At 41.1% G+C, this 10,933-nt stretch overlaps 1 long non-coding RNA gene across 2 annotated transcripts; it reads right to left on the reverse strand.

Moving 5' to 3' along the window:
* Window positions 1-1,023: 1,023 nt before the first annotated feature.
* Window positions 1,024-10,689, reverse strand: LOC148117014 (uncharacterized). Of its 2 annotated transcripts, XR_015737240.1 has the most exons (4): window positions 10,561-10,689; window positions 10,303-10,363; window positions 7,061-7,176; window positions 1,024-1,960 (listed from the first exon to the last, which is right to left on the reverse strand). It is a non-coding gene; the product is annotated as an uncharacterized LOC148117014 (long non-coding RNA). The 2 variants fall into 2 exon arrangements; XR_015737241.1 differs by lacking the exons at window positions 1,024-1,960; window positions 7,061-7,176 and adding an exon at window positions 7,415-9,805.
* Window positions 10,690-10,933: the final 244 nt, after the last annotated feature.

Genomic DNA, 10,933 nt, shown 5'->3' on the forward strand with positions numbered 1-10,933 from the left:
TGATATAATCTGACATAAAGCTAGGAATCAAACTTGGATACCCAAGAGAAGCAGTACTACAGAACCAATAATCCATGTCCCAAATATGTTATTATAATACTGAAGATGAAGAAGTTGCAGTGTTCCTTCTGTTTCCTATCACTTGAAGGTGAGGAAAGTTCCTCTAGATGGTTGTCAAAGGATTCGATGGATTTCTATACCTCTGTGAATGGACTCTCTATATTACTTCTTATTTTCATTGTTAACACAGTTCTGTTAATGTGAGTAAAAATAACAAAAGCTTTTGTTGGAACCCATGACAGTCCATTCACATTATATTAAGACAATTTCCATAATGAGATATGATTTTTTTCTTTTTGGAATTCTTTTGAGACAGGATATCCACATGGCCATGGCTGCTGTGGAATTTACTATGGAGAACAATCTGGCCTCAAACGCACAAAGATTGACCCAACACAGTCTCCCAAGTTCTTGGATTACAGCCATGAATCTCTAATGTGTATGTAACACTGAGAGGACAATGTACAGGTGTTTATCTACTTCTTCTATGTGAGTTGTAGTGATGAAACCTAGGGATTCATTTGACTGCAATTGACCTCAACTGCATTTATACAGGTTTAAAAATTATATGTATATATATGCATACTCATATAGGAGTATGCATATGCCACTGCCCAAGTTTCGAAATAAGAGGAAAATTTGGGGAAATAATACAGGTCACCCAGAGATAGAACTCAGGCCATCAGGCTTAGCAGCAACCACTTTTAATAAATGAGGCAATTCTCTAGAATTCAATTGTGGTTCTGAGAAAGTATTATAAACAAATGTTTAATCTCCAGAATAAATAAAGTTTAAAAAATGTATGGTCTTATAAATATTTTACTATGCAAAGAGTATTCATTATTCAAATTTCCTGTGTTCCTCTATCCCTGTATAAATTTAAGTTTACAATCTGAAAAGAAGACGATGGGTGTGAGACACCCCCCCTTGTCCAGCAAGCAGAAGCGACCACGAAATCGAGAATCCTTCCCAAATCGCAATTTTATTAGAGCACTTGGTTGAACGGGGATGGGGAACAAGAGAGAGATGAGAGAGACCGAAAAACCCAAAGGCAGCCGCTTTTCTAGGGTGGAGAGGCTCGGATGCTGATTGGATGATACCATTCTGCTGGAGCCCGGGAATTTCGAGATAGGCCAGGGAACCAAGGCTCTGTTATGCAAAAATACAAGCCCCAGGCACTCTGGCCGGGCGCAGCAGCATCAAAGAATTTGTATACCTCCAAGCTGTAAGACCGCTGGCACCATTTCGCCATGGCGTCATTCTGGCGGCCCCTTACAGCTCCCTCTAATTTGTTTTAAAGAGCAATAAAGGCAAAATCTATTTCCCAATCAGGTCCCCACCTCATGATGTGTGGACCGATTAAAGGAAAGAAAAGCAAGACACACCCTTCCCGTGCAATGGGACAACTACTTCCCTGGGAGTACAAGGGCTGTGTCTGCACACCCTCCGCCTACGCATACCTTCCTCTGTGCAATGGGACTATCTGGTCCCTTGAGGGTGCAAAGGCTATGCATGGCACATTGCCTATGAGCTCTTTTAAGGCTGAAAGCCAAACTTGGGGTGAGGATCCACATTCCAAGGCTGTCAAGGCCTGTGCCACAAAGACCTTGCCCCTCCTCATTTGGGCTAGCAGATGGTACACCAACCAAAGACATACCACACATCCATCTCTGCTCCCACCCATTCCCAAGGAGGGAGAAAGGCAGAATAGAGTCAGTCAGAAGATTGTTTAAAGGTAAGAGGCTGCACAGGGTGCTGCTCAAGGTGATAATGTGAAACAGCTGCTCTTGATACCACCCAGGGGGTCATCTCTGTTGCCTCCGCACGAATCTTCATCCTTAGCAGCATCTTTCACTTCTCTTGTCAGTCTCGCTGGCACCCAGATTGGATCCTCACGATTCTGTGGGAAAACACAAATCACTCCCCTGGATATGGTAATTATCAGATCCGGTCCACACCATTTATTAATCAATACATCTTTCCACATGACCAAATCTCGCTCCGTAGAACTTTCAAACAGGGCATGCCTGTCTGCTGCTGTTTTTCCAGCAATATTTTGAATTAAAAAATTAAGTGTAAAGAGTGCAAGAGAAATCCTTTTTCTGGGGGAAGCTGCTACAGCTATTCCCCCTTTTTGCTTTTGCAAAATTTCCTTTAAATTTCTATTTGCCCTTTCTACAATACCCTGGCTTTGTGGGTTGTATTGTAGGCCAGTGGTATGTTCAACTTGTAATTGCTTGCAAAAGGCTTTAAAGCCCTGTGAGGCATATGCCGGGCCATTGTCAGTTTTTAGACGACTTGGCTTTCCCCAAGCTGCCCAGGCCTCTAAGCAATGTATTTTTACATGAGTTACCTTTTCCCCCACAAGTGGGGTGGCATGAATTATCCCAGAGCATGTGTCCACCGACACACGAACATACTTTTGTCTGCCAAATTCTGAGATGTGAGTCACATCCATTTGCCAGAGTGAGTTTGGCTTTACCCCCCTGGGATTTACCCCAATATGTGGGGGATGTAACATGGTCATGCAGGAGGGACAGGCTTTTACTATTCTCCTGGCATTCTCCCTAGAGATCTTAAACTTTAAGCGAAGTGTATTCGCTGGAACATGATAGAGCTGATGGAAATCTCTAGCTAGCTGGAGTGAATATGTAGCCACAAGGGCGAGTGCTTGAGTAGCACCGTCAGCTTGAGCATTGGCCTCTGCCATAGGTCCTGGCAAAAGAGAATGGGCTCGAATATGAGCAACATAAAAGGGATTTTCTCTTTTTAAAATATGTTTTTGTATTTGTAAAAGAATATTGGACACTGTACTTGAGCTGCGAATTGAGGCTGCAACCTCAAGAGAGGCCACAGCATTGACCACATATTGTGAATCTGAAATTAAATTAAATGGCTCAAGAAATCTCTGAAACACCTCCAAAACCACCAAGCACTCAGTGACTTAGGGGGAATCACGCCGAAATTGAAAGATCACAGGTTTAGCATTTCCTACCACCAAAGCCCCTTTTCCAGTCTTTGAGCCATCTGTATAGATAGTTAAGGCTCCTTCTAATGGGTGGGGTGAGGTAATCCTGAGAAAATACACCAAATTTTTCTCCACAAAATTTATCAAGGGGTGCCTTGGCACATGATTGTCAATAACATTTGGGAATGCACAAAGCAGGATAGCCCAGCCATCTACCGTGGCTGTCAAAACCTCTACCTGTTCCCTCATATAGGGAATTATCAACTTGTCAGGCATTCTTGCAAAGTGTGCTAAGCAAAGCTTTATTCCCATTAATGCTTGGCCAGCCATCAATTCTGGATAATATTGGACAGATCTTGCTCCTATGGAATTTCCATGCATCCACCAGTGGGACCCATCTTGCCATAACACTCCAGTGGGATAATTCTTTGTTTTGAGAATGCATAGCAAGATTGGTAAGGATGGATTCACCCGCTGTAATTGAGCTGTAGTAATAGCAGATTCTACCCTCTTAAGGGCCTGCATTGAAGCCGGGGTCATGGCTCTAGGTGAACAGATATCAGGATTGCCCTCTAAGATGGAAAACAAAGGCAAGAGCTCAGATCGAGGTATATTTAAATATCCTCTAATCCAATTTATATCTCCGAGCAACTGCTGGAAATCATTAAGAGTTTTAAGGTGATGGGTGAGAATAAGCACTTTCCGAGGCCTGATGCTTTCAGGAGTGATTATAGTTCCCAAAAATTTCACCATGGAAGATGCTTGTACTTTATTTGAGGCTATGTGGAGTCCTTGCTCCTTCAAAAGGGACGTAACCTTTTGGAAAACTTCCTTCAGGGTTTCCTGATGGGGGTAGATAACAATAAATCATCCATGTAGTGGACAATTTTTACGGTAGGAAATTGTCTCCTAACAGGACTCAATGCTGCATCTACATATAACTGACACATTAACGCACTATTGGCCATCCCCTGGGGCAAAGTTTTCCATTGAAACTGAGCATTGGGTTGTTCATTGTTAACAGATGGAAGAGTAAATGCAAACCTCTCCCAGTCCTGAGGGCACACGGGAATTGAAAAGAAACAGTCCTTGATGTCCAAGGAAATTACCCGCCAATTCTTTGGTATTGCTGAAAGCAATGGGAGGCCCTGCTGGGATGGGCCCATGATTTGCATCTGAGCATCGATTGCCCTAAGGTCATGCAGTAATCTCTAACCTCCAGAAGCCTTTTTGATCACAAAAATAGGCGTATTCCAACGCGACACAGAATGTTCTAAGTGTCCTAGTTCTAACTGTTCTTGTACTAATTGTTTTGCAGCTTCCAGCTTTTCCAAGGAAAGGGGCCACTGAGGGACCCATACTGGCTTATCTACTAGCCAAGGGATGGGCATTGTCTTTTGTCTGGAAGCTACAGCTTCAGTGACCCCTATGAAAAACCCAAGCCTTTCCTATCTAATTTGGAGACAGTCTCAACAGGATTCTATCTACCTTGGAGACATTTACCAAGTCCCTTATTGGGAACATAGCCCTGACGTGCCATCATTTGTTTACTGGTGTCAGAGTAATCATTTGTAAGTCTCAATCTCATTTGAGACTGCACATCTCGGCCCCACAGGTTGATGGGCAAATCAACCACAAAAGGCTGAAAAGTCCCTTTCTGATCTTCTGTTCTCCAGACTAACTCCTTAGCACTTATATGTGGCGTTTGTGCATACCGCAGCCCTTGAAGGGACTGGGAGGCCTGCTGTAAGGGCCAGCGTTTTGGCCATGCTTGGGATCTGATGATACTTTTATCTGCCCCAGTATCCACCAGGCCTGAAAAAACCTTTCCTTCTATTTCCAAATTTAAAATTGGCCGCTGATCAAGCTCCAAGGATAAACAAGCCAAATCTACTCCCATGGGAGCAAGGCCTTTGTCCTCCAGAACAAGTCCTTCCACTGGAAGCTTATTGCACCCTGAAGGCAGAACCAAGAGCTGAGCTACTCTGTCTCCCAGGGCGATGGAAACTACCCCGTACAGAGAATGGCAAAGAATCTTAATGCAGCCTTCATAAGCAGGGTCTATGACTCCAGGATGGACTATCAGGCCTTTCATAATTGAGGATGAATGTCCCAAGACTATGCCAACAGTATCTTGTTCTAATGGTCCAGACACGTTTGTTTCTATGACCTGAACTCCCATATCCTGAGTTAATAGCAGTTTGGAGGTGGCACAGAGGTCCAACCCTCCGGAGCCCTTGGCTGCCCTTCTTGTTGGGACAATGGAGTCATATCGGGGACTGCCATCGAGCTCTGAATTGCCCCAAATATTTTTGGGCCCTGGTTGCATGGGCCCCTTAATCCGTTTTTTGACAATGACTGAACAGCCTGAGGAATAAGTTGTCCATTTATATCCCTAACTGATCTGCACTCATTAGCCCAATGTTTTCCTTTCTTGCACCTGGGACAAGTGCCTGGCTGCCTCTGTGATGTTACAGCTGAGGGCCCTGAAGAATCTGAGGCATTATTACTATTAGGACATTGTTACATGAGATGTCCCAACTGTCCGCATTTAAAGAATGCCTTTCCCTTATCTCCTCTAGCACCTCTGGCAGCAGCAAGCACAGCAGCTGCCAACCCTGCATTGGTTAGAGGCCCCCCAACTTCACGGCAGGCTTTGATCCAGGCTTCTAATCCCTTTCCCTTTACTGGACCTATTGCTCTTTGACATTCCTTGGTGCTCTGTTCGAAAATTATCTGCTGGACAAAAGGCATGGATGTGTCTAAATTCCCAAACATTCTTTCAGCTGCCTCTGTCATTCTAGCCACATAATCAGAGAATGGCTCTGCAGCACCTTGAATAATCTTGGTTAAGTTACCAGCTGTTTCACCTTTATTAGGGAGTGATTTCCATGCTCTATAATGAATCTCACTAACCTGCCTATAAAACTCCCAAGGATAATTATTCTGATTTCCAGCAAATGGTCCCTGTCCAAGAAGCATATCAGCCGTCCACTCTGGGTTGCCGCCTTGTATGTTAATGCGCGCTTGAGTTTGTGCCTTGTCCTGGACTATAGATTAAAAGTCCAGGAACTGCCCTGCCGGAAGAGCTGCCCTTGCAATCTCCTGCCAGTCTGTAGGAGTCAGCACTACTGTAGCAATCCTTCTCAATAATGCAATTGTATAATTGGCATTTGCTCCATAATTTTTCATGACTTCAACCAAGTCCTTCAGCTGTCTGTATGGGACTGGTTCATACCACCTATTATGATTCTGTGGCTCTTCAAAAACAGGAAAGGCAGCCGCCAATCACGACCAAGTTTGCCTTCCTATGAAACTGTGGCCCTCTGTAGCTACCTGCGAATACATGGGTGGAGGGGCAGATGGGGGAGGAGCAGAAGGTACAGGTGCCTCGTATCTTCCATCCTTCGTAGTAAATACATCATCATCACCCCACCTCCGGCTACCTCGCTCTTTCTCAGATTTAGCAGCTGCTTTCTCAAGCTGCTCTTCCTGCTCTGATAAATCTAGATCTACAAATTCCTTCACCACTAAATATATGGGGCTTCTCTTTCCCTTTTCTCTTTTTTCTATTTCCAGATCCTGTTCTTTTGATTTTTCCTTTTTCTTTCTAGGCCTATCCTCTTGTTCCTCCATCTGATATGATTCTGAAAAGCTGTCCTGATATTCTGTAATGCCTTGCGACCCTGTTTTAATATCTCTATATTACGTTCTTCCTTCAAGCAGTCCCGCACCATCCTCCAAAAAGGAAGTGTGCCCCTCCCAATCTTTCCTTCTGCTTGTTCCAAATCCCTGCCTAACCTATTCCAAGATGGCAAAGTTAGATCACCTGAAGCTGCAAACCAAGGTGAGACATTAACAATGTCTTTCACGATGTTAGCGACAGTGCTGTAAGAGATCTTTAAATCACGCTGCTGCAAAAGCGCCTGGATTGAGTGATAAATCTCCCTGGGGTTTGAGGTGGCTCCATAAGAATTGCCCATGGTGTGCACTCACCCCCTGGGCTAAAGAAAAAACCTCCTTTTTACTTACAAGGAAGTCTTTTTAGAAAAATGCCGCTTGATCTACTGCTGACTTAGTTTCACTTTTGGCTAGAGCTGAAGTCGCAGCAGCAAAGGCACTCACAACCTGGTTAATCGCAGCGCAGCCTGAAACAGCAGAGAAGAACGAATGCAAACATTACCACTCTGGACCAGCCTTAGCAATCAGCATACATCTGGAGGATTTCACTGACGTCAGTCACTGCTCTTTGTGTCGGGTTCTGAATTCTGCTCCCTCGTTGGTGGCTGATGTTGTTTGTTCAAATCTGGCGTCCAGGGTTTCAACGGCACCAGTTGTGAGATGCCCCCCTTGTCCAGCAAGCAGAAGCGACCACGAAATCGAGAATCCTTCCCAAATCACAATTTTATTAGAGCACTTGGTTGAACGGGGATGGGGAACGAGAGAGAGAGACGAGAGAGACCGAAAAACCCAAAGGCAGCCGCTTTTCTAGGGTGGAGAGGCTCGGATGCTGATTGGATGATACCATTCTGCTGGAGCCCGGGAATTTCGAGATAGGCCAGGGAACCAAGGTTCTGTTATGCAAAAATACAAGCCCCAGGCACTCTGGCCGGGCGCAGCAGCATCAAAGGATCTGTATACCTCCAAGCTGTAAGACCGCTGGCACCATTTCGCCATGGCGACATTCTGGCGGCCCCTTACAGATGGGTTACTGTTATAATATAATATAATATAATATAATATAATATAATATAAATAATATAATTGGGATATCATTCTACACATTATAGCAGAAAATATCTATCAATAAATAGGAGCACAACAGAAGATAAACAAAAGCCACAGAAGAAATGTAAGGACCACAAAATATACTTCACTAAATGAATTTGTCACACATGATGCACACTTTAGTATCTACCTCAAAATTTTCAAATTAGGAACCACAATGCAGTGATCTCTATCATCAGTCTTCAGTGAGCATGGTAAATAATTTACTTCCTTCAAGGATATGACAAAAAAAATGAAACTTTTTTTTGAAGCTGAAGACAACTGTGATGTCTAATGTCTTTACAAAATCATTTTCAGGAAAAGAGTTTTTCTCTCATATGAGTTTATCCGTATTTCTTGACGTCAAAATGATACAAATAGGCTTTAAAATATTTACAGCACTAGAAACATGGCTGGGCAGTTAAGAAATATTCATTCCTAGGAGCAAGGTCTAATTTTTGATAACTTCCTGTAATTCTTGTTACAAGAAGATCCTAGGGTTTAACATTCTCAGAAAACAACATGAAAAATTTACACACCCACACAAACACACAATGACATCACATAATTACAATTAAAACAACTCTTTAAACAAACAATTTTTCACACATAAAAGTTTTTCTCTTATAAGCATTCATTCCTATAACACAGGCAGTGAGGCACCTTCAAAATAACTATGCTATAAGCAAAGGCTTTATCACACTAATTACATTCATAAGATTTTTCTCCAGTATGTGTTCTTTTATGTACTTGTAGATGACAACGGCATGTAAAGGCTTTACCACACCAATTACATTCATAGGGCTTCTCTCCAGTATGGCTTCTTTCATGTATTAGGAGATTACTGTGACGTGTAAAGGCTTTACCACACTGATTACATTCATAAGGCTTCTCTCCAGTATGGCTTCTTTCATGTATTCGGAGACTATTGTGAAAAACAAAGGCTTTTCCACACTGACTGCATTCATAGGGCTTCTCTCCAGTATGTGTGCTTTTATGTACTTGAAGATGACTATGGCGTGAAAAGGCTTTATCACACTGATTACATTCATAGGGCTTCTCTCCAGTATATGTTCTTTTATGTACTTGTAGATAACAATGGCGTGAAAAGGCTTTATCACACTGATTACATTCATAGGGTTTCTCTCCAATATGGCTTCTTTCATGCCATTGAAGTTGACTGGGATATGCAAAGACTTTACCACACTGATTACATTCACAGGCATTCTCTCTAGTATGTGCTCTTTTATGTATTTGCAGATGACTTTGATGTAAAAAGGCTTTACCACATTCATTGTTTACAGGGTTTCAATCTAGTCTGTGTTCTTTCAAGCCTGTGTAGATGACTGTCACATGTAAAGGCTTTAACACATTGAGTATATACAGAAGTTTTCTCTCTACTTTGACTTTTTTCATGCCTGCAATAATAGTGGTACATGTGAAAGCATTAGCACATTCATTGTTGAATGTTTTTATCTGTATGAATTAATTTTACAATTTGGTCCAATTTTAAAGAGAAATTATATCTTAAGATTTTATCACCATGTTTATAATCTTGTTTTTCTCCTTCATTAAGGCTTGCTTTTTATCTTTGAAGATAACTGATAACAGCCTTTATTACATGGTTCACAGTTACAGAATCTTTTTGTCTGTATGAGAATTTTTATGTATTTGAAGAGAACCAAAAAAACTCAGAGCTTTACCACCCTTGTTGCATTCATAAAGTTTCCTATACTATGAGTGATACTACATTTGCTAAGTGAACTATGACAGACAGAAGTATTTACACAGTCCTAGTACTCATGGTGCTTTTCTGAAATGTGAGCTTGTTGATATATTAACAATGAGGCTAGAAAACCAATTACTTGTATACTTGTACATCAAATTCAACAAGTATATTAAACATGAGGACTGCTACATATCTTCTAATTGTTATGACAGAAAGGTATGTTATATATTTTCACATCCCTATGCTCATGTGGCTTGTATCCAGAGTAACATATGATATACCTAGTAAAGGAAAAATAACAAATATAAGGTTTCCACATTGAATTCACACAGTTTGACTTTCTATGTTCATAGACTTGTGGTATCTGCCCCTTGACTGTTGACTTTAACTGCACCCTCACTAAACTTTGCACAGTCACAAGTATATGAGTTAAACTACCTTTTCTATGGACTATTCGTAAAATAGAGTTTTAGAGATATACTTATCATCTTTTTAATATATGTATATATTTTATAATATGAATAGTATGAAATAAATGGATTGATAATTCTACAGTATAGCTCTCACTATGATTCAAATGGTAATATACTTAAGGCATTGTTTCCTTATCTTCTTAAAAGAATGGCTTGCAAATGCAGTTCACTTATCTGAAATTAAGGTATATGATTTTGTGAGAATTTAAAGATCATCAATGCACTGCTGCTTTTGTTTAAAGCTTACAGGATGCATTACAAATTCTTCAGAGGTACAATCCTATCAGCTTACACATGAAAATTACCTTTCATGTCTTCTAGAACTTTGACAATGTTCTTCAATATTATGGGCTTCCCAACTGTATCCTAAAATATAGTGCCAGAAAATGTATGTTATATATTGAAAGGTGTAAAAAAAAATAGTTACCATTTGCAGTGAACCTTACAACCATGCCTAATTTATTCATCTCATTCTTCTTTCTCAATCATATTACAAAATAGCACCAGTTACCAATGAGCAATTGTCCCCTTATTTTAAAACATGAAATATAATTCAGTCTTACCTATAGTAGTGAGATTTCTGTAGGTCTCCAACATCACATCTTTGTAGAGACTCCTCTGGGAAGGATCCAGCAAAGTCCATTCTTCCCAAGGGAAGTCAATATGTACATCATCATAGGTCACTGCATTCTAAAATATTCCATACATTTGTACAACAGAAAGCATTATTTTGACAACACTGCAAATGTATACTTGTTTGACAGTGTAGTCATATAACTTTGGTGCTCCCCATACTTATTCCATGAAATAGACATAATTCAATTACCAAGTCACTTTAGAAACAAACTGAATGGAAGATTCACCTGTCATTTATGAACCCTTTGAATGGGATATCACCTTGCAAAAGAAATGCCTATTAACAAACAATAAAAGATA

This window comes from Myodes glareolus, unplaced genomic scaffold, assembly GCF_982192425.1.
Source record: "Myodes glareolus unplaced genomic scaffold, mMyoGla1.1 HAP1_SCAFFOLD_212, whole genome shotgun sequence".
Taxonomy (NCBI): Eukaryota; Metazoa; Chordata; class Mammalia; order Rodentia; family Cricetidae; genus Myodes; species Myodes glareolus.